The sequence below is a fragment of the Oncorhynchus mykiss genome, chromosome 26 (genome assembly GCF_013265735.2).
Source record: "Oncorhynchus mykiss isolate Arlee chromosome 26, USDA_OmykA_1.1, whole genome shotgun sequence".
Lineage (NCBI taxonomy): Eukaryota > Metazoa > Chordata > Actinopteri > Salmoniformes > Salmonidae > Oncorhynchus > Oncorhynchus mykiss.
The window spans coordinates 4910863-4936927 of record NC_048590.1 but is presented as its reverse complement, the minus strand read 5'-3'; the positions used below and the strand labels follow the sequence as shown (position 1 = coordinate 4936927).

The window sequence follows — 26065 nt, the reverse complement described above, 5'->3', positions numbered from 1 at the left end:
AGTCCTACTATTCATAACACTAGGAGAGGGAGGGAGACTGTTTCAATAGTCCTACTATTCATAACACTAGGAGAGGGAGGGAGACTGTTTCAATAGTCCTACTATTCATAACACTAGGAGAGGGAGGGAGACTGTTTCAATAGTCCTACTATTCATAACAATAGGAGAGGGAGGGAGGGAGACTGTTTCAATAGTCCTACTATTCATAACACTAGGAGAGGGAGGGAGACTGTTTCAATAGTCCTACTATTCATAACACTAGGAGAGGGAGGGAGGGAGACTGTTTCAATAGTCCTACTATTCATAACACTAGGAGAGGGAGAGAGACTGTTTCAATAGTCCTACTATTCATAACACTAGGAGAGGGAGGGAGACTGTTTCAATAGTCCTACTATTCATAACACTAGGAGAGGGAGGGAGACTGTTTCAATAGTCCTACTATTCATAACACTAGGAGAGGGAGGGAGACTGTTTCAATAGTCCTACTATTCATAACACTAGGAGAGGGAGGGAGGGAGACTGTTTCAATAGTCCTACTATTCATAACACTAGGAGAGGGAGGGAGACTGTTTCAATAGTCCTACTATTCATAACACTAGGAGAGGGAGGGAGACTGTTTCAATAGTCCTACTATTCATAACACTAGGAGAGGGAGGGAGACTGTTTCAATAGTCCTACTATTCATAACACTAGGAGAGGGAGGGAGAGAGACTGTTTCAATAGTCCTACTATTCATAACACTAGGAGAGGGAGGGAGACTGTTTCAATAGTCCCACTATTCATAACACTAGGAGGGAGAGGGAGGGAGACTGTTTCAATAGTCCCACTATTCATAACACTAGGAGGGAGAGGGAGGGAGACTGTTTCAATAGTCCCACTATTCATAACACTAGGAGAGGGAGGGAGGGAGACTGTTTCAATAGTCCTACTATTCATAACAATAGGAGAGGGAGGGAGACTGTTTCAATAGTCCTACTATTCATAACACTAGGAGAGGGAGGGAGACTGTTTCAATAGTCCTACTATTCATAACACTAGGAGAGGGAGGGAGACTGTTTCAATAGTCCTACTATCCATAACACTAGGAGACGGAGGGAGACTGTTTCAATAGTCCTACTATTCATAACACTAGGAGAGGGAGGGAGACTGTTTCAATAGTCCTACTATTCATAACACTAGGAGAGGGAGGGAGACTGTTTCAATAGTCCTACTATTCATAACACTAGGAGGGAGAGGGAGACTGTTTCAATAGTCCTACTATTCATAACACTAGGAGAGGGAGGGAGACTGTTTCAATAGTCCTACTATTCATAACACTAGGAGAGGGAGACTGTTTCAATAGTCCTACTATTCATAACACTAGGAGAGAGAGGGAGACTGTTTCAATAGTCCTACTATTCATAACACTAGGAGAGGGAGGGAGACTGTTTCAATAGTCCTACTATTCATAACACTAGGAGAGGGAGGGAGGGAGACTGTTTCAATAGTCCTACTATTCATAACACTAGGAGAGGGAGGGAGGGAGACTGTTTCAATAGTCCTACTATTCATAACACTAGGAGGGAGAGGGAGACTGTTTCAATAGTCCCTACTATTCATAACACTAGGAGAGGGAGGGAGGGAGACTGTTTCAATAGTCCTACTATTCATAACACTAGGAGAGGGAGGGAGAGAGACTGTTTCAATAGTCCTACTATCCATAACACTAGGAGAGGGAGGGAGGGAGACTGTTTCAATAGTCCTACTATTCATAACACTAGGAGAGGGAGGGAGACTGTTTCAATAGTCCTACTATTCATAACACTAGGAGAGGGAGGGAGACTGTTTCAATAGTCCTACTATTCATAACACTAGGAGAGGGAGGGAGACTGTTTCAATAGTCCTACTATTCATAACACTAGGAGAGGGAGGGAGGGAGACTGTTTCAATAGTCCTACTATTCATAACACTAGGAGGGAGAGGGAGACTGTTTCAATAGTCCCTACTATTCATAACACTAGGAGAGGGAGGGAGGGAGACTGTTTCAATAGTCCTACTATTCATAACACTAGGAGAGGGAGGGAGAGAGACTGTTTCAATAGTCCTACTATCCATAACACTAGGAGAGGGAGGGAGGGAGACTGTTTCAATAGTCCTACTATTCATAACACTAGGAGAGGGAGGGAGACTGTTTCAATAGTCCTACTATTCATAACACTAGGAGAGGGAGGGAGACTGTTTCAATAGTCCTACTATTCATAACACTAGGAGAGGGAGGGAGACTGTTTCAATAGTCCTACTATTCATAACACTAGGAGAGGGAGGGAGAGAGACTGTTTCAATAGTCCTACTCTTCATAACACTAGGAGAGGGAGGGAGACTGTTTCAATAGTCCTACTATTCATAACACTAGGAGAGGGAGGGAGACTGTTTCAATAGTCCTACTATTCATAACACTAGGAGAGGGAGGGAGACTGTTTCAATAGTCCTACTATTCATAACACTAGGAGAGGGAGACTGTTTCAATAGTCCTACTATTCATAACACTAGGAGGGAGAGGGAGACTGTTTCAATAGTCCTACTATTCATAACACTAGGAGAGGGAGGGAGACTGTTTCAATAGTCCTACTATTCATAACACTAGGAGAGGGAGGGAGACTGTTTCAATAGTCCTACTATTCATAACACTAGGAGAGGGAGGGAGACTGTTTCAATAGTCCTACTATTCATAACACTAGGAGGGAGAGGGAGACTGTTTCAATAGTCCTACTATTCATAACACTAGGAGAGGGAGGGAGACTGTTTCAATAGTCCTACTATTCATAACACTAGGAGAGGGAGGGAGACTGTTTCAATAGTCCTACTATTCATAACACTAGGAGAGGGAGGGAGACTGTTTCAATAGTCCTACTATTCATAACACTAGGAGAGGGAGGGAGACTGTTTCAATAGTCCTACTATTCATAACACTAGGAGAGAGGGAGACTGTTTCAATAGTCCTACTATTCATAACACTAGGAGAGGGAGGGAGACTGTTTCAATAGTCCTACTAATCATAACACTAGGAGAGGGAGGGAGGGAGACTGTTTCAATAGTCCTACTATTCATAACACTAGGAGAGGGAGGGAGGGAGACTGTTTCAATAGTCCTACTATTCATAACACTAGGAGAGGGAGGGAGGGAGACTGTTTCAATAGTCCTACTATTCATAACACTAGGAGAGAGAGGGAGACTGTTTCAATAGTCCTACTATTCATAACACTAGGAGAGGGAGGGAGACTGTTTCAATAGTCCTACTATTCATAACACTAGGAGAGGGAGGGAGACTGTTTCAATAGTCCTACTATTCATAACACTAGGAGGGAGAGGGAGACTGTTTCAATAGTGCTACTATTCATAACACTAGGAGAGGGAGACTGTTTCAATAGTCCTACTATTCATAACACTAGGAGAGGGAGGGAGACTGTTTCAATAGTCCTACTATTCATAACACTAGGAGAGGGAGGGAGACTGTTTCAATAGTCCTACTATCCATAACACTAGGAGACGGAGGGAGACTGTTTCAATAGTCCTACTATTCATAACACTAGGAGAGGGAGGGAGACTGTTTCAATAGTCCTACTATTCATAACACTAGGAGGGAGAGGGAGACTGTTTCAATAGTCCTACTATTCATAACACTAGGAGAGGGAGGGAGACTGTTTCAATAGTCCTACTATCCATAACACTAGGAGAGGGAGAGAGACTGTTTCAATAGTCCTACTATTCATAACACTAGGAGAGAGAGGGAGACTGTTTCAATAGTCCTACTATTCATAACACTAGGAGAGGGAGGGAGACTGTTTCAATAGTCCTACTATTCATAACACTAGGAGAGGGAGGGAGGGAGACTGTTTCAATAGTCCTACTATTCATAACACTAGGAGAGGGAGACTGTTTCAATAGTCCTACTATTCATAACACTAGGAGAGGGAGGGAGACTGTTTCAATAGTCCTACTATTCATAACACTAGGAGAGGGAGGGAGACTGTTTCAATAGTCCTACTATTCATAACACTAGGAGAGGGAGACTGTTTCAATAGTCCTACTATTCATAACACTAGGAGAGGGAGGGAGACTGTTTCAATAGTCCTACTATTCATAACACTAGGAGAGGGAGACTGTTTCAATAGTCCTACTATTCATAACACTAGGAGAGGGAGGGAGACTGTTTCAATAGTCCTACTATTCATAACACTAGGAGAGGGAGGGAGGGAGACTGTTTCAATAGTCCTACTATCCATAACACTAGGAGAGGGAGGGAGACTGTTTCAATAGTCCTACTATCCATAACACTAGGAGAGGGAGACTGTTTCAATAGTCCTACTATTCATAACACTAGGAGAGAGAGGGAGACTGTTTCAATAGTCCTACTATTCATAACACTAGGAGAGGGAGACTGTTTCAATAGTCCTACTATTCATAACACTAGGAGAGGGAGGGAGACTGTTTCAATAGTCCTACTATCCATAACACTAGGAGAGGGAGACTGTTTCAATAGTCCTACTATTCATAACACTAGGAGAGGGAGGGAGACTGTTTCAATAGTCCTACTATTCATAACACTAGGAGGGAGAGGGAGACTGTTTCAATAGTCCTACTATTCATAACACTAGGAGAGGGAGGGAGACTGTTTCAATAGTCCTACTATTCATAACACTAGGAGAGGGAGAGAGACTGTTTCAATAGTCCTACTATTCATAACACTAGGAGAGGGAGGGAGGGAGACTGTTTCAATAGTCCTACTATTCATAACACTAGGAGAGGGAGACTGTTTCAATAGTCCTACTATTCATAACACTAGGGGAGAGAGGGAGACTGTTTCAATAGTCCTACTATCCATAACACTAGGAGAGGGAGGGAGACTGTTTCAATAGTCCTACTATTCATAACACTAGGAGAGGGAGGGAGACTGTTTCAATAGTCCTACTATTCATAACACTAGGAGAGGGAGGGAGACTGTTTCAATAGTCCTACTATTCATAACACTAGGAGAGGGAGGGAGACTGTTTCAATAGTCCTACTATTCATAACACCATGAGGGAGAGGGAGACTGTTTCAATAGTCCTACTATTCATAACACTAGGAGAGGGAGGGAGACTGTTTCAATAGTCCTACTATTCATAACACTAGGAGAGGGAGGGAGACTGTTTCAATAGTCCTACTATCCATAACACTAGGAGAGGGAGGGAGACTGTTTCAATAGTCCTACTATCCATAACACTAGGAGAGGGAGGGAGACTGTTTCAATAGTCCTACTATTCATAACACTAGGAGAGGGAGGGAGACTGTTTCAATAGTCCTACTATTCATAACACTAGGAGGGAGAGGGAGACTGTTTCAATAGTCCTACTATTCATAACACTAGGAGAGGGAGGGAGAGGGAGACTGTTTCAATAGTCCTACTATTCATAACACTAGGAGAGGGAGGGAGACTGTTTCAATAGTCCTACTATTCATAACACTAGGAGAGGGAGGGAGACTGTTTCAATAGTCCTACTATTCATAACACTAGGAGAGGGAGGGAGAGGGAGACTGTTTCAATAGTCCTACTCTTCATAACACTAGGAGAGGGAGGGAGAGAGACTGTTTCAATAGTCCTACTATTCATAACACTAGGAGAGGGAGGGAGACTGTTTCAATAGTCCTACTATTCATAACACTGGGAGAGGAAGGGAGACTGTTTCAATAGTCCTACTATTCATAACACTAGGAGAGGGAGGGAGACTGTTTCAATAGTCCTACTATTCATAACACCATGAGGGAGAGGGAGACTGTTTCAATAGTCTTACTATCCATAACACTAGGAGAGGGAGGGAGACTGTTTCAATAGTCCTACTATTCATAACACTAGGAGAGAGAGACTGTTTCAATAGTCCTACTATCCATAACACTAGGAGAGAGAGACTGTTTCAATAGTCCTACTATTCATAACACTAGGAGAGGGAGGGAGACTGTTTCAATAGTCCTACTATTCATAACACTAGGAGAGGGAGGGAGACTGTTTCAATAGTCCTACTATTCATAACACTAGGAGAGGGAGGGAGACTGTTTCAATAGTCCTACTATTCATAACACTAGGAGAGGGAGGGAGACTGTTTCAATAGTCCTACTATTCATAACACTAGGAGAGGGAGAGGGAGACTGTTTCAATAGTCCCACTATTCATAACACTAGGAGAGGGAGAGGGAGACTGTTTCAATAGTCCCACTATTCCTAACACTAGGAGGGAGAGGGAGACTGTTTCAATAGTCCTACTATTCATAACACTAGGAGAGGGAGGGAGACTGTTTCAATAGTCCTACTATTCATAACACTAGGAGAGGGAGGGAGACTGTTTCAATAGTCCTACTATTCATAACACTAGGAGGGAGAGGGAGACTGTTTCAATAGTCCTACTATTCATAACACTAGGAGGGAGAGGGAGACTGTTTCAATAGTCCTACTATTCATAACACTAGGAGCGGGAGGGACTGTTTCAATAGTCCTACTATTCATAACACTAGGAGAGGGAGGGAGACTGTTTCAATAGTCCTACTATTCATAACACTAGGAGAGGGAGGGAGACTGTTTCAATAGTCCTACTATTCATAACACTAGGAGAGGGAGGGAGACTGTTTCAATAGTCCTACTATTCATAACACTAGGAGAGGGAGGGAGACTGTTTCAATAGTCCTACTATTCATAACACTAGGAGAGGGAGAGAGACTGTTTCAATAGTCCTACTATTCATAACACTAGGAGAGGGAGGGAGAGAGACTGTTTCAATAGTCCTACTATTCATAACACTAGGAGAGGGAGGGAGACTGTTTCAATAGTCCCACTATTCATAACACTAGGAGGGAGAGGGAGGGAGACTGTTTCAATAGTCCCACTATTCATAACACTAGGAGAGGGAGGGAGGGAGACTGTTTCAATAGTCCTACTATTCATAACAATAGGAGAGGGAGGGAGGGAGACTGTTTCAATAGTCCTACTATTCATAACACTAGGAGAGGGAGACTGTTTCAATAGTCCTACTATTCATAACACTAGGAGAGGGAGACTGTTTCAATAGTCCTACTATTCATAACACTAGGAGAGGGAGACTGTTTCAATAGTCCTACTATTCATAACACTAGGAGAGGGAGGGAGGGAGACTGTTTCAATAGTCCTACTATTCATAACACTAGGAGGGAGAGGGAGACTGTTTCAATAGTCCTACTATTCATAACACTAGGAGAGGGAGGGAGACTGTTTCAATAGTCCTACTATTCATAACACTAGGAGAGGGAGAGAGACTGTTTCAATAGTCCTACTATTCATAACACTAGGAGAGGGAGGGAGGGAGACTGTTTCAATAGTCCTACTATTCATAACACTAGGAGAGGGAGACTGTTTCAATAGTCCTACTATTCATAACACTAGGGGAGAGAGGGAGACTGTTTCAATAGTCCTACTATCCATAACACTAGGAGAGGGAGGGAGACTGTTTCAATAGTCCTACTATTCATAACACTAGGAGAGGGAGGGAGACTGTTTCAATAGTCCTACTATTCATAACACTAGGAGAGGGAGGGAGACTGTTTCAATAGTCCTACTATTCATAACACTAGGAGAGGGAGGGAGACTGTTTCAATAGTCCTACTATTCATAACACCATGAGGGAGAGGGAGACTGTTTCAATAGTCCTACTATTCATAACACTAGGAGAGGGAGGGAGACTGTTTCAATAGTCCTACTATTCATAACACTAGGAGAGGGAGGGAGACTGTTTCAATAGTCCTACTATCCATAACACTAGGAGAGGGAGGGAGACTGTTTCAATAGTCCTACTATCCATAACACTAGGAGAGGGAGGGAGACTGTTTCAATAGTCCTACTATTCATAACACTAGGAGAGGGAGGGAGAGGGAGACTGTTTCAATAGTCCTACTATTCATAACACTAGGAGAGGGAGGGAGACTGTTTCAATAGTCCTACTATTCATAACACTAGGAGAGGGAGGGAGACTGTTTCAATAGTCCTACTATTCATAACACTAGGAGAGGGAGGGAGACTGTTTCAATAGTCCTACTATTCATAACACTAGGAGAGGGAGGGAGACTGTTTCAATAGTCCTACTATCCATAACACTAGGAGAGGGAGGGAGAGGGAGACTGTTTCAATAGTCCTACTCTTCATAACACTAGGAGAGGGAGGGAGAGAGACTGTTTCAATAGTCCTACTATTCATAACACTAGGAGAGGGAGGGAGACTGTTTCAATAGTCCTACTATTCATAACACTGGGAGAGGAAGGGAGACTGTTTCAATAGTCCTACTATTCATAACACTAGGAGAGGGAGGGAGACTGTTTCAATAGTCCTACTATTCATAACAACATGAGGGAGAGGGAGACTGTTTCAATAGTCTTACTATCCATAACACTAGGAGAGGGAGGGAGACTGTTTCAATAGTCCTACTATTCATAACACTAGGAGAGAGAGACTGTTTCAATAGTCCTACTATCCATAACACTAGGAGAGAGAGACTGTTTCAATAGTCCTACTATTCATAACACTAGGAGAGGGAGGGAGACTGTTTCAATAGTCCTACTATTCATAACACTAGGAGAGGGAGGGAGACTGTTTCAATAGTCCTACTATTCATAACACTAGGAGAGGGAGAGGGAGACTGTTTCAATAGTCCCACTATTCATAACACTAGGAGAGGGAGAGGGAGACTGTTTCAATAGTCCCACTATTCCTAACACTAGGAGAGGGAGGGAGACTGTTTCAATAGTCCTACTATTCATAACACTAGGAGAGGGAGGGAGGGAGACTGTTTCAATAGTCCTACTATTCATAACACTAGGAGAGGGAGAGAGGGAGACTGTTTCAATAGTCCTACTATTCATAACACTAGGAGGGAGAGGGAGACTGTTTCAATAGTCCTACTATTCATAACACTAGGAGGGAGAGGGAGACTGTTTCAATAGTCCTACTATTCATAACACTAGGAGAGGGAGGGAGGGAGACTGTTTCAATAGTCCTACTATTCATAACACTAGGAGAGGGAGAGAGAGAGACTGTTTCAATAGTCCTACTATTCATAACACTAGGAGAGGGAGACTGTTTCAATAGTCCTACTATTCATAACACTAGGAGAGGGAGGGAGACTGTTTCAATAGTCCTACTATTCATAACACTAGGAGAGGGAGGGAGACTGTTTCAATAGTCCTACTATTCATAACACTAGGAGGGAGAGGGAGACTGTTTCAATAGTCCTACTATTCATAACACTAGGAGGGAGAGGGAGACTGTTTCAATAGTCCTACTATTCATAACACTAGGAGCGGGAGGGACTGTTTCAATAGTCCTACTATTCATAACACTAGGAGAGGGAGAGAGACTGTTTCAATAGTCCTACTATTCATAACACTAGGAGAGGGAGGGAGACTGTTTCAATAGTCCTACTATTCATAACACTAGGAGAGGGAGGGAGACTGTTTCAATAGTCCCACTATTCATAACACTAGGAGGGAGAGGGAGGGAGACTGTTTCAATAGTCCCACTATTCATAACACTAGGAGAGGGAGGGAGGGAGACTGTTTCAATAGTCCTACTATTCATAACAATAGGAGAGGGAGGGAGGGAGACTGTTTCAATAGTCCTACTATTCATAACACTAGGAGAGGGAGGGAGGGAGACTGTTTCAATAGTCCTACTATTCATAACACTAGGAGAGGGAGGGAGGGAGACTGTTTCAATAGTCCTACTATTCATAACACTAGGAGAGGGAGGGAGGGAGACTGTTTCAATAGTCCTACTATTCATAACACTAGGAGAGGGAGGGAGACTGTTTCAATAGTCCTACTATTCATAACACTAGGAGAGGGAGGGAGACTGTTTCAATAGTCCTACTATTCATAACACTAGGAGAGGGAGGGAGACTGTTTCAATAGTCCTACTATTCATAACACTAGGAGAGGGAGGGAGACTGTTTCAATAGTCCTACTATTCATAACACTAGGAGAGGGAGGGAGAGAGACTGTTTCAATAGTCCTACTATTCATAACACTAGGAGAGGGAGGGAGACTGTTTCAATAGTCCCACTATTCATAACACTAGGAGGGAGAGGGAGGGAGACTGTTTCAATAGTCCCACTATTCATAACACTAGGAGGGAGAGGGAGGGAGACTGTTTCAATAGTCCCACTATTCATAACAATAGGAGAGGGAGGGAGGGAGACTGTTTCAATAGTCCTACTATTCATAACACTAGGAGAGGGAGGGAGACTGTTTCAATAGTCCTACTATCCATAACACTAGGAGACGGAGGGAGACTGTTTCAATAGTCCTACTATTCATAACACTAGGAGAGGGAGGGAGACTGTTTCAATAGTCCTACTATTCATAACACTAGGAGAGGGAGGGAGACTGTTTCAATAGTCCTACTATTCATAACACTAGGAGAGAGAGGGAGACTGTTTCAATAGTCCTACTATCCATAACACTAGGAGAGGGAGGGAGACTGTTTCAATAGTCCTACTATTCATAACACTAGGAGAGGGAGAGAGACTGTTTCAATAGTCCTACTATTCATAACACTAGGAGGGAGAGGGAGACTGTTTCAATAGTCCCTACTATTCATAACACTAGGAGAGGGAGGGAGGGAGACTGTTTCAATAGTCCTACTATTCATAACACTAGGAGAGGGAGGGAGACTGTTTCAATAGTCCTACTATTCATAACACTAGGAGAGGGAGGGAGACTGTTTCAATAGTCCTACTATTCATAACACTAGGAGAGGGAGGGAGACTGTTTCAATAGTCCTACTATTCATAACACTAGGAGAGGGAGGGAGGGAGACTGTTTCAATAGTCCTACTATTCATAACACTAGGAGAGGGAGGGAGGGAGACTGTTTCAATAGTCCTACTATTCATAACACTAGGAGGGAGAGGGAGACTGTTTCAATAGTCCCTACTATTCATAACACTAGGAGAGGGAGGGAGGGAGACTGTTTCAATAGTCCTACTATTCATAACACTAGGAGAGGGAGGGAGAGAGACTGTTTCAATAGTCCTACTATCCATAACACTAGGAGAGGGAGGGAGGGAGACTGTTTCAATAGTCCTACTATTCATAACACTAGGAGAGGGAGGGAGACTGTTTCAATAGTCCTACTATTCATAACACTAGGAGAGGGAGGGAGACTGTTTCAATAGTCCTACTATTCATAACACTAGGAGAGGGAGGGAGACTGTTTCAATAGTCCTACTATTCATAACACTAGGAGAGGGAGGGAGACTGTTTCAATAGTCCTACTATTCATAACACTAGGAGAGGGAGGGAGAGAGACTGTTTCAATAGTCCTACTCTTCATAACACTAGGAGAGGGAGGGAGACTGTTTCAATAGTCCTACTATTCATAACACTAGGAGAGGGAGGGAGACTGTTTCAATAGTCCTACTATTCATAACACTAGGAGAGGGAGGGAGACTGTTTCAATAGTCCTACTATTCATAACACTAGGAGAGGGAGACTGTTTCAATAGTCCTACTATTCATAACACTAGGAGGGAGAGGGAGACTGTTTCAATAGTCCTACTATTCATAACACTAGGAGAGGGAGGGAGACTGTTTCAATAGTCCTACTATTCATAACACTAGGAGAGAGGGAGACTGTTTCAATAGTCCTACTATTCATAACACTAGGAGAGGGAGGGAGACTGTTTCAATAGTCCTACTATTCATAACACTAGGAGAGGGAGGGAGACTGTTTCAATAGTCCTACTATTCATAACACTAGGAGAGGGAGACTGTTTCAATAGTCCTACTATTCATAACACTAGGAGAGGGAGGGAGACTGTTTCAATAGTCCTACTAATCATAACACTAGGAGAGGGAGGGAGGGAGACTGTTTCAATAGTCCTACTATTCATAACACTAGGAGAGGGAGGGAGGGAGACTGTTTCAATAGTCCTACTATTCATAACACTAGGAGAGGGAGGGAGGGAGACTGTTTCAATAGTCCTACTATTCATAAAACTAGGAGAGGGAGGGAGACTGTTTCAATAGTCCTACTATCCATAACACTAGGAGAGGGAGAGAGACTGTTTCAATAGTCCTACTATTCATAACACTAGGAGAGGGAGGGAGACTGTTTCAATAGTCCTACTATTCATAACACTAGGAGAGGGAGGGAGACTGTTTCAATAGTCCTACTATCCATAACACTAGGAGAGGGAGGGAGACTGTTTCAATAGTGCTACTATTCATAACACTAGGAGAGGGAGGGAGACTGTTTCAATAGTCCTACTATTCATAACACTAGGAGAGGGAGGGAGACTGTTTCAATAGTCCTACTATCCATAACACTAGGAGAGGGAGGGAGACTGTTTCAATAGTCCTACTATCCATAACACTAGGAGGGAGAGGGAGACTGTTTCAATAGTCCTACTATTCATAACACTAGGAGAGGGAGGGAGACTGTTTCAATAGTCCTACTATCCATAACACTAGGAGACGGAGGGAGACTGTTTCAATAGTCCTACTATTCATAACACTAGGAGAGGGAGGGAGACTGTTTCAATAGTCCTACTATTCGTAACACTAGGAGGGAGAGGGAGACTGTTTCAATAGTCCTACTATTCATAACACTAGGAGAGGGAGGGAGACTGTTTCAATAGTCCTACTATTCATAACACTAGGAGAGGGAGGGAGGGAGACTGTTTCAATAGTCCTACTATTCATAACACTAGGAGAGGGAGACTGTTTCAATAGTCCTACTATTCATAACACTAGGAGAGGGAGGGAGACTGTTTCAATAGTCCTACTATTCATAACACTAGGAGAGGGAGGGAGACTGTTTCAATAGTCCTACTATTCATAACACTAGGAGAGGGAGGGAGACTGTTTCAATAGTCCTACTATTCATAACACTAGGAGAGGGAGGGAGACTGTTTCAATAGTCCTACTATTCATAACACTAGGAGAGGGAGGGAGAGAGACTGTTTCAATAGTCCTACTCTTCATAACACTAGGAGAGGGAGGGAGACTGTTTCAATAGTCCTACTATTCATAACACTAGGAGAGGGAGGGAGACTGTTTCAATAGTCCTACTATTCATAACACTAGGAGAGGGAGACTGTTTCAATAGTCCTACTATTCATAACACTAGGAGAGGGAGGGAGACTGTTTCAATAGTCCTACTATTCATAACAATAGGAGAGGGAGGGAGGGAGACTGTTTCAATAGTCCTACTATCCATAACACTAGGAGAGGGAGGGAGACTGTTTCAATAGTCCTACTATCCATAACACTAGGAGAGGGAGACTGTTTCAATAGTCCTACTATTCATAACACTAGGAGAGGGAGGGAGACTGTTTCAATAGTCCTACTATTCATAACACTAGGAGAGGGAGACTGTTTCAATAGTCCTACTATTCATAACACTAGGAGAGGGAGGGAGACTGTTTCAATAGTCCTACTATCCATAACACTAGGAGAGGGAGACTGTTTCAATAGTCCTACTATTCATAACACTAGGAGAGGGAGGGAGGGAGACTGTTTCAATAGTCCTACTATTCATAACACTAGGAGGGAGAGGGAGACTGTTTCAATAGTCCTACTATTCATAACACTAGGAGAGGGAGACTGTTTCAATAGTCCTACTATTCATAACACTAGGGGAGAGAGGGAGACTGTTTCAATAGTCCTACTATCCATAACACTAGGAGAGGGAGGGAGACTGTTTCAATAGTCCTACTATTCATAACACTAGGAGAGGGAGGGAGACTGTTTCAATAGTCCTACTATTCATAACACTAGGAGAGAGAGGGAGACTGTTTCAATAGTCCTACTATCCATAACACTAGGAGAGGGAGGGAGACTGTTTCAATAGTCCTACTATTCATAACACTAGGAGAGGGAGGGAGACTGTTTCAATAGTCCTACTATTCATAACACTAGGAGAGGGAGGGAGACTGTTTCAATAGTCCTACTATTCATAACACCATGAGGGAGAGGGAGACTGTTTCAATAGTCCTACTATTCATAACACTAGGAGAGGGAGGGAGACTGTTTCAATAGTCCTACTATTCATAACACTAGGAGAGGGAGGGAGACTGTTTCAATAGTCCTACTATTCATAACACTAGGAGAGGGAGGGAGACTGTTTCAATAGTCCTACTATCCATAACACTAGGAGAGGGAGGGAGACTGTTTCAATAGTCCTACTATCCATAACACTAGGAGAGGGAGGGAGACTGTTTCAATAGTCCTACTATTCATAACACTAGGAGAGGGAGGGAGACTGTTTCAATAGTCCTACTATTCATAACACTAGGAGAGGGAGGGAGAGGGAGACTGTTTCAATAGTCCTACTATTCATAACACTAGGAGAGGGAGGGAGACTGTTTCAATAGTCCTACTATTCATAACACTAGGAGAGGGAGGGAGACTGTTTCAATAGTCCTACTATTCATAACACTAGGAGAGGGAGGGAGAGGGAGACTGTTTCAATAGTCCTACTCTTCATAACACTAGGAGAGGGAGGGAGAGAGACTGTTTCAATAGTCCTACTATTCATAACACTAGGAGAGGGAGGGAGACTGTTTCAATAGTCCTACTATTCATAACACTGGGAGAGGAAGGGAGACTGTTTCAATAGTCCTACTATTCATAACACTAGGAGAGGGAGGGAGACTGTTTCAATAGTCCTACTATTCATAACACCATGAGGGAGAGGGAGACTGTTTCAATAGTCTTACTATCCATAACACTAGGAGAGGGAGGGAGACTGTTTCAATAGTCCTACTATTCATAACACTAGGAGAGAGAGACTGTTTCAATAGTCCTACTATCCATAACACTAGGAGAGAGAGACTGTTTCAATAGTCCTACTATTCATAACACTAGGAGAGGGAGGGAGACTGTTTCAATAGTCCTACTATTCATAACACTAGGAGAGGGAGGGAGACTGTTTCAATAGTCCTACTATTCATAACACTAGGAGAGGGAGGGAGACTGTTTCAATAGTCCTACTATTCATAACACTAGGAGAGGGAGGGAGACTGTTTCAATAGTCCTACTATTCATAACACTAGGAGAGGGAGAGGGAGACTGTTTCAATAGTCCCACTATTCATAACACCAGGAGAGGGAGAGGGAGACTGTTTCAATAGTCCCACTATTCCTAACACTAGGAGGGAGAGGGAGACTGTTTCAATAGTCCTACTATTCATAACACTAGGAGAGGGAGGGAGACTGTTTCAATAGTCCTACTATTCATAACACTAGGAGAGGGAGGGAGGGAGACTGTTTCAATAGTCCTACTATTCATAACACTAGGAGAGGGAGGGAGACTGTTTCAATAGTCCTACTATTCATAACACTAGGAGAGGGAGGGAGACTGTTTCAATAGTCCTACTATTCATAACACTAGGAGAGGGAGGGAGACTGTTTCAATAGTCCTACTATTCATAACACTAGGAGAGGGAGGGAGACTGTTTCAATAGTCCTACAATCCATAACACTAGGAGAGGGAGGGAGGGAGACTGTTTCAATAGTCCTACTATTCATAACACTAGGAGAGGGAGGGAGGGAGACTGTTTCAATAGTCCTACTATCCATAACACTAGGAGAGGGAGGGAGGGAGACTGTTTCAATAGTCCTACTATTCATAACACTAGGAGAGGGAGACTGTTTCAATAGTCCTACTATTCATAACACTAGGAGAGGGAGGAAGGGAGACTGTTTCAATAGTCCTACTATTCATAACACTAGGAGAGGGAGACTGTTTCAATAGTCCTACTATTCATAACACTAGCAGAGGGAGGGAGACTGTTTCAATAGTCCTACTATTCATAACACTAGGAGACGGAGAGAGACTGTTTCAATAGTCCTACTATTCATAACACTAGGAGAGGGAGACTGTTTCAATAGTCCTACTATTCATAACACTAGGAGAGGGAGGGAGACTGTTTCAATAGTCCTACTATTCATAACACTAGGAGAGGGAGGGAGACTGTTTCAATAGTCCTACTATTCATAACACTAGGAGAGGGAGGGAGACTGTTTCAATAGTCCTACTATTCATAACACTAGGAGAGGGAGGGAGACTGTTTCAATAGTCCTACTATTCATAACACTAGGAGAGGGAGGGAGACTGTTTCAATAGTCCTACTATTCATAACACTAGGAGAGGGAGGGAGGGAGACTGTTTCAATAGTCCTACTATTCATAACACTAGCAGAGGGAGGGAGACTGTTTCAATAGTCCTACTATTCATAACACTAGGAGATGGAGGGAGACTGTTTCAATAGTCCTACTATTCATAACACTAGGAGAGGGAGGGAGACTGTTTCAATAGTCCTACTATTCATAACACTAGGGGAGAGAGGGAGACTGTTTCAATAGTCCTACTATTCATAACACTAGGAGAGGGAGGGAGACTGTTTCAATAGTCCTACTATTCATAACACTAGGAGAGGGAGGGAGACTGTTTCAATAGTCCTACTATTCATAACACTAGGAGAGGGAGACTGTTTCAATAGTCCTACTATTCATAACACTAGGAGAGGGAGGGAGACTGTTTCAATAGTCCTACTATTCATAACACTAGGAGAGGGAGGGAGACTGTTTCAATAGTCCTACTATTCATAACACTAGGAGAGGGAGACTGTTTCAATAGTCCTACTATTCATAACACTAGGGGAGAGAGGGAGACTGTTTCAATAGTCCTACTATTCATAACACTAGGAGAGGGAGGGAGACTGTTTCAATAGTCCTACTATTCATAACACTAGGAGAGGGAGGGAGACTGTTTCAATAGTCCTACTATTCATAACACTAGGAGAGGGAGGGAGACTGTTTCAATAGTCCTACTATCCATAACACTAGGAGAGGGAGGGAGACTGTTTCAATAGTCCTACTATTCATAACACTAGGAGGGAGAGGGAGACTGTTTCAATAGTCCTACTATTCATAACACTAGGAGAGGGAGACTGTTTCAATAGTCCTACTATTCATAACACTAGGAGAGGGAGGGAGACTGTTTCAATAGTCCCACTATTCATAACACTAGGAGAGGGAGGGAGAGAGACTGTTTCAATAGTCCTACTATTCATAACACTAGGAGAGGGAGGGAGAGAGACTGTTTCAATAGTCCTACTATTCATAACACTAGGAGAGGGAGGGAGACTGTTTCAATAGTCCCACTATTCATAACACTAGGAGGGAGAGGGAGGGAGACTGTTTCAATAGCCCCACTATTCATAACACTAGGAGAGGGAGGGAGGGAGACTGTTTCAATAGTCCTACTATTCATAACAATAGGAGAGGGAGGGAGGGAGACTGTTTCAATAGTCCTACTATTCATAACACTAGGAGAGGGAGAGAGACTGTTTCAATAGTCCTACTATTCATAACACTAGGAGAGGGAGGGAGACTGTTTCAATAGTCCTACTATTCATAACACTAGGAGAGGGAGGGAGACTGTTTCAATAGTCCTACTATTCATAACACTAGGAGAGGGAGGGAGACTGTTTCAATAGTCCTACTATTCATAACACTAGGAGAGGGAGGGAGACTGTTTCAATAGTCCTACTATTCATAACACTAGGAGAGGGAGACTGTTTCAATAGTCCTACTATCCATAACACTAGGAGAGAGAGACTGTTTCAATAGTCCTACTATTCATAACACTAGGAGAGGGAGGGAGACTGTTTCAATAGTCCTACTATTCATAACACTAGGAGAGGGAGGGAGACTGTTTCAATAGTCCTACAATCCATAACACTAGGAGAGGGAGGGAGACTGTTTCAATAGTCCTACTATTCATAACACTAGGAGAGGGAGGGAGGGAGACTGTTTCAATAGTCCTACTATTCATAACACTAGGAGAGGGAGGGAGAGAGACTGTTTCAATAGTCCTACTATTCATAACACTAGGAGAGGGAGGGAGACTGTTTCAATAGTCCCACTATTCATAACACTAGGAGGGAGAGGGAGGGAGACTGTTTCAATAGTCCCACTATTCATAACACTAGGAGGGAGAGGGAGGGAGACTGTTTCAATAGTCCCACTATTCATAACACTAGGAGAGGGAGGGAGGGAGACTGTTTCAATAGTCCTACTATTCATAACAATAGGAGAGGGAGGGAGGGAGACTGTTTCAATAGTCCTACTATTCATAACACTAGGAGAGGGAGGGAGACTGTTTCAATAGTCCTACTATCCATAACACTAGGAGACGGAGGGAGACTGTTTCAATAGTCCTACTATTCATAACACTAGGAGAGGGAGGGAGACTGTTTCAATAGTCCTACTATTCATAACACTAGGAGAGGGAGGGAGACTGTTTCAATAGTCCTACTATTCATAACACTAGGAGAGAGAGGGAGACTGTTTCAATAGTCCTACTATCCATAACACTAGGAGACGGAGGGAGACTGTTTCAATAGTCCTACTATTCATAACACTAGGAGAGGGAGGGAGACTGTTTCAATAGTCCTACTATTCATAACACTAGGAGGGAGAGGGAGACTGTTTCAATAGTCCTACTATTCATAACACTAGGAGAGGGAGGGAGACTGTTTCAATAGTCCTACTATTCATAACACTAGGAGAGGGAGAGAGACTGTTTCAATAGTCCTACTATTCATAACACTAGGAGAGGGAGGGAGACTGTTTCAATAGTCCTACTATTCATAACACTAGGAGGGAGAGGGAGACTGTTTCAATAGTCCCTACTATTCATAACACTAGGAGAGGGAGGGAGGGAGACTGTTTCAATAGTCCTACTATTCATAACACTAGGAGAGGGAGGGAGAGAGACTGTTTCAATAGTCCTACTATCCATAACACTAGGAGAGGGAGGGAGGGAGACTGTTTCAATAGTCCTACTATTCATAACACTAGGAGAGGGAGGGAGACTGTTTCAATAGTCCTACTATTCATAACACTAGGAGAGGGAGGGAGACTGTTTCAATAGTCCTACTATTCATAACACTAGGAGAGGGAGGGAGACTGTTTCAATAGTCCTACTATTCATAACACTAGGAGGGAGGGAGACTGTTTCAATAGTCCTACTATTCATAACACTAGGAGAGGGAGGGAGACTGTTTCAATAGTCCTACTATTCATAACACTAGGAGAGGGAGGGAGACTGTTTCAATAGTCCTACTATTCATAACACTAGGAGAGGGAGGGAGAGAGACTGTTTCAATAGTCCTACTCTTCATAACACTAGGAGAGGGAGGGAGACTGTTTCAATAGTCCTACTATTCATAACACTAGGAGAGGGAGGGAGACTGTTTCAATAGTCCTACTATTCATAACACTAGGAGAGGGAGGGAGACTGTTTCAATAGTCCTACTATTCATAACACTAGGAGAGGGAGGGAGACTGTTTCAATAGTCCTACTATTCATAACACTAGGAGGGAGAGGGAGACTGTTTCAATAGTCCTACTATTCATAACACTAGGAGGGAGAGGGAGACTGTTTCAATAGTCCTACTATTCATAACACTAGGAGAGGGAGGGAGACTGTTTCAATAGTCCTACTATTCATAACACTAGGAGAGGGAGGGAGACTGTTTCAATAGTCCTACTATTCATAACACTAGGAGAGGGAGGGAGACTGTTTCAATAGTCCTACTATTCATAACACTAGGAGGGAGAGGGAGACTGTTTCAATAGTCCTACTATTCATAACACTAGGAGAGGGAGGGAGACTGTTTCAATAGTCCTACTATTCATAACACTAGGAGAGGGAGGGAGGGAGACTGTTTCAATAGTCCTACTATTCATAACACTAGGAGAGGGAGGGAGACTGTTTCAATAGTCCTACTATTCATAACACTAGGAGAGGGAGGGAGACTGTTTCAATAGTCCTACTATTCATAACACTAGGAGAGGGAGACTGTTTCAATAGTCCTACTATTCATAACACTAGGAGAGGGAGGGAGACTGTTTCAATAGTCCTACTAATCATAACACTAGGAGAGGGAGGGAGGGAGACTGTTTCAATAGTCCTACTATTCATAACACTAGGAGAGGGAGGGAGGGAGACTGTTTCAATAGTCCTACTATTCATAACACTAGGAGAGGGAGGGAGGGAGACTGTTTCAATAGTCCTACTATTCATAACACTAGGAGAGAGAGGGAGACTGTTTCAATAGTCCTACTATTCATAACACTAGGAGAGGGAGGGAGACTGTTTCAATAGTCCTACTATTCATAACACTAGGAGAGGGAGGGAGACTGTTTCAATAGTCCTACTATTCATAACACTAGGAGAGGGAGGGAGACTGTTTCAATAGTCCTACTATCCATAACACTAGGAGAGGGAGACTGTTTCAATAGTCCTACTATTCATAACACTAGGAGAGGGAGAGAGACTGTTTCAATAGTCCTACTATTCATAACACTAGGAGACGGAGGGAGACTGTTTCAATAGTCCTACTATTCATAACACTAGGAGGGAGAGGGAGACTGTTTCAATAGTCCTACTATTCATAACACTAGGAGACGGAGGGAGACTGTTTCAATAGTCCTACTATTCATAACACTAGGAGAGGGAGGGAGACTGTTTCAATAGTCCTACTATTCATAACACTAGGAGAGGGAGGGAGACTGTTTCAATAGTCCTACTATTCATAACACTAGGAGAGGGAGGGAGACTGTTTCAATAGTCCTACTATTCATAACACTAGGAGGGAGAGGGAGACTGTTTCAATAGTGCTACTATTCATAACACTAGGAGAGGGAGGGAGACTGTTTCAATAGTCCTACTATTCATAACACTAGGAGAGGGAGGGAGACTGTTTCAATAGTCCTACTATCCATAACACTAGGAGAGGGAGGGAGACTGTTTCAATAGTCCTACTATCCATAACACTAGGAGGGAGAGGGAGACTGTTTCAATAGTCCTACTATTCATAACACTAGGAGAGGGAGGGAGACTGTTTCAATAGTCCTACTATCCATAACACTAGGAGACGGAGGGAGACTGTTTCAATAGTCCTACTATTCATAACACTAGGAGAGGGAGGGAGACTGTTTCAATAGTCCTACTATTCATAACACTAGGAGGGAGAGGGAGACTGTTTCAATAGTCCTACTATTCATAACACTAGGAGAGGGAGGGAGACTGTTTCAATAGTCCTACTATCCATAACACTAGGAGAGGGAGAGAGACTGTTTCAATAGTCCTACTATTCATAACACTAGGAGAGGGAGAGGGAGACTGTTTCAATAGTCCTACTATTCATAACACTAGGAGGGAGAGGGAGACTGTTTCAATAGTCCTACTATTCATAACACTAGGAGAGGGAGGGAGACTGTTTCAATAGTCCTACTATTCATAACACTAGGAGAGAGAGGGAGACTGTTTCAATAGTCCTACTATTCATAACACTAGGAGAGGGAGGGAGGGAGACTGTTTCAATAGTCCTACTATTCATAACACTAGGAGAGGGAGGGAGGGAGACTGTTTCAATAGTCCTACTATTCATAACACTAGGAGAGGGAGACTGTTTCAATAGTCCTACTATTCATAACACTAGGAGAGGGAGGGAGACTGTTTCAATAGTCCTACTATTCATAACACTAGGAGAGGGAGGGAGGGAGACTGTTTCAATAGTCCTACTATTCATAACACTAGGAGAGGGAGACTGTTTCAATAGTCCTACTATTCATAACACTAGGAGAGGGAGGGAGACTGTTTCAATAGTCCTACTATTCATAACACTAGGAGAGGGAGACTGTTTCAATAGTCCTACTATTCATAACACTAGGAGAGGGAGGGAGACTGTTTCAATAGTCCTACTATTCATAACACTAGGAGAGGGAGGGAGACTGTTTCAATAGTCCTACTATTCATAACACTAGGAGAGGGAGACTGTTTCAATAGTCCTACTATTCATAACACTAGGAGAGGGAGGGAGACTGTTTCAATAGTCCTACTATTCATAACACTAGGAGAGGGAGGGAGACTGTTTCAATAGTCCTACTATTCATAACACTAGGAGAGGGAGACTGTTTCAATAGTCCTACTATTCATAACACTAGGAGAGGGAGGGAGACTGTTTCAATAGTCCTACTATTCATAACACTAGGAGAGGGAGGGAGACTGTTTCAATAGTCCTACTATTCATAACACTAGGAGAGGGAGACTGTTTCAATAGTCCTACTATTCATAACACTAGGAGAGGGAGGGAGACTGTTTCAATAGTCCTACTATTCATAACACTAGGAGAGGGAGGGAGGGAGACTGTTTCAATAGTCCTACTATCCATAACACTAGGAGAGGGAGGGAGACTGTTTCAATAGTCCTACTATCCATAACACTAGGAGAGGGAGACTGTTTCAATAGTCCTACTATTCATAACACTAGGAGAGGGAGGGAGACTGTTTCAATAGTCCTACTATTCATAACACTAGGAGAGGGAGACTGTTTCAATAGTCCTACTATTCATAACACTAGGAGAGGGAGGGAGACTGTTTCAATAGTCCTACTATCCATAACACTAGGAGAGGGAGACTGTTTCAATAGTCCTACTATTCATAACACTAGGAGAGGGAGGGAGGGAGACTGTTTCAATAGTCCTACTATTCATAACACTAGGAGGGAGAGGGAGACTGTTTCAATAGTCCTACTATTCATAACACTAGGAGAGGGAGACTGTTTCAATAGTCCTACTATTCATAACACTAGGGGAGAGAGGGAGACTGTTTCAATAGTCCTACTATCCATAACACTAGGAGAGGGAGGGAGACTGTTTCAATAGTCCTACTATTCATAACACTAGGAGAGGGAGGGAGACTGTTTCAATAGTCCTACTATTCATAACACTAGGAGAGAGAGGGAGACTGTTTCAATAGTCCTACTATCCATAACACTAGGAGAGGGAGGGAGACTGTTTCAATAGTCCTACTATTCATAACACTAGGAGAGGGAGGGAGACTGTTTCAATAGTCCTACTATTCATAACACTAGGAGAGGGAGGGAGACTGTTTCAATAGTCCTACTATTCATAACACTAGGAGAGGGAGGGAGACTGTTTCAATAGTCCTACTATCCATAACACTAGGAGAGGGAGGGAGACTGTTTCAATAGTCCTACTATCCATAACACTAGGAGAGGGAGGGAGACTGTTTCAATAGTCCTACTATTCATAACACTAGGAGAGGGAGGGAGACTGTTTCAATAGTCCTACTATTCATAACACTAGGAGAGGGAGGGAGAGGGAGACTGTTTCAATAGTCCTACTATTCATAACACTAGGAGAGGGAGGGAGAGGGAGACTGTTTCAATAGTCCTACTATTCATAACACTAGGAGAGGGAGGGAGACTGTTTCAATAGTCCTACTATTCATAACACTAGGAGAGGGAGGGAGACTGTTTCAATAGTCCTACTATTCATAACACTAGGAGAGGGAGGGAGAGGGAGACTGTTTCAATAGTCCTACTCTTCATAACACTAGGAGAGGGAGGGAGAGAGACTGTTTCAATAGTCCTACTATTCATAACACTAGGAGAGGGAGGGAGACTGTTTCAATAGTCCTACTATTCATAACACTGGGAGAGGAAGGGAGACTGTTTCAATAGTCCTACTATTCATAACACTAGGAGAGGGAGGGAGACTGTTTCAATAGTCCTACTATTCATAACACCATGAGGGAGAGGGAGACTGTTTCAATAGTCTTACTATCCATAACACTAGGAGAGGGAGGGAGACTGTTTCAATAGTCCTACTATTCATAACACTAGGAGAGGGAGGGAGACTGTTTCAATAGTCCTACTATTCATAACAATAGGAGAGGGAGAGAGACTGTTTCAATAGTCCTACTATTCATAACACTAGGAGAGGGAGGGAGACTGTTTCAATAGTCCTACTATTCATAACACTAGGAGAGGGAGGGAGACTGTTTCAATAGTCCTACTATTCATAACACTAGGAGAGGGAGGGAGACTGTTTCAATAGTCCTACTATTCATAACAATAGGAGAGGGAGAGAGACTGTTTCAATAGTCCTACTATTCATAACACTAGGAGAGGGAGGGAGACTGTTTCAATAGTCCTACTATTCATAACACTAGGAGAGGGAGGGAGACTGTTTCAATAGTCCTACTATTCATAACACTAGGAGAGGGAGGGAGACTGTTTCAATAGTCCTACTATTCATAACACTAGGAGAGGGAGGGAGACTGTTTCAATAGTCCTACTATTCATAACACTAGGAGAGGGAGGGAGACTGTTTCAATAGTCCTACTATTCATAACAATAGGAGAGGGAGAGAGACTGTTTCAATAGTCCTACTATTCATAACACTAGGAGAGGGAGGGAGACTGTTTCAATAGTCCTACTATTCATAACACTAGGAGAGGGAGGGAGACTGTTTCAATAGTCCTACTATTCATAACACTAGGAGAGGGAGGGAGACTGTTTCAATAGTCCTACTATTCATAACACTAGGAGAGGGAGGGAGGGAGACTGTTTCAATAGTCCTACTATTCATAACACTAGGAGAGGGAGACTGTTTCAATAGTCCTACTATTCATAACACTAGGAGAGGGAGACTGTTTCAATAGTCCTACTATTCATAACACTAGGAGAGGGAGGGAGGGAGGGAGACTGTTTCAATAGTCCTACTATTCATAACACTAGGAGAGGGAGGGAGGGAGACTGTTTCAATAGTCCTACTATTCATAACACTAGGAGAGGGAGAGAGGGAGACTGTTTCAATAGTCCTACTATTCATAACACTAGGAGAGGGAGGGAGACTGTTTCAATAGTCCTACTATTCATAACACTAGGAGAGGGAGGGAGGGAGACTGTTTCAATAGTCCTACTATTCATAACACTAGGAGAGGGAGAGAGGGAGACTGTTTCAATAGTCCTACTATTCATAACACTAGGAGAGGGAGGGAGACTGTTTCAATAGTCCTACTATTCATAACACTAGGAGAGGGAGGGAGACTGTTTCAATAGTCCTACTATTCATAACACTAGGAGAGGGAGGGAGACTGTTTCAATAGTCCTACTATTCATAACACTAGGAGAGGGAGGGAGACTGTTTCAATAGTCCTACTATTCATAACACTAGGAGAGGGAGGGAGACTGTTTCAATAGTCCTACTATTCATAACACTAGGAGAGGGAGACTGTTTCAATAGTCCTACTATTCATAACACTAGGAGAGGGAGGGAGACTGTTTCAATAGTCCTACTATTCATAACACTAGGAGAGGGAGGGAGACTGTTTCAATAGTCCTACTATTCATAACACTAGGAGAGGGAGGGAGACTGTTTCAATAGTCCTACTATTCATAACACTAGGAGAGGGAGGGAGACTGTTTCAATAGTCCTACTATTCATAACACTAGGAGAGAGAGGGAGACTGTTTCAATAGTCCTACTATTCATAACACTAGGAGAGAGAGGGAGACTGTTTCAATAGTCCTACTATTCATAACACTAGGAGAGAGAGGGAGACTGTTTCAATAGTCCTACTATTCATAACACTAGGAGAGAGAGGGAGACTGTTTCAATAGTCCTACTATTCATAACACTAGGAGAGGGAGGGAGACTGTTTCAATAGTCCTACTATTCATAACACTAGGAGAGAGAGGGAGACTGTTTCAATAGTCCTACTATTCATAACACTAGGAGAGGGAGGGAGACTGTTTCAATAGTCCTACTATTCATAACACTAGGAGAGGGAGGGAGACTGTTTCAATAGTCCTACTATTCATAACACTAGGAGAGGGAGGGAGACTGTTTCAATAGTCCTACTATCTCGCTCTCTCTCTCTCTCTCTCTATATATATATATATATATATATATATATATATATATATATATATATATATATATATATATATATATATATATATATATATATATATATATATATATATATATATATATATATATATATAGAGAGAGAGAGGGGTATGTATGTATATATATATATATATATAGCCCAGGATTAACTCAAAGCCCAACATGTTCGCTCCGTGGGGGGGGGGGGACTGATAAACTATTATTTTTTCACATTTTATGGTCAGCAATGTGAACACGG

General features: G+C 42.7%; 1 protein-coding gene across 2 annotated transcripts in view; it reads left to right on the top strand.

Annotated features, from left to right (window-relative positions):
• LOC110526851 (vacuolar protein sorting-associated protein 13C) overlaps window positions 1-26065 on the top strand; it is a 253457-nt gene that overhangs the window by 35181 nt on the left and 192211 nt on the right. The window lies entirely within an intron of this gene.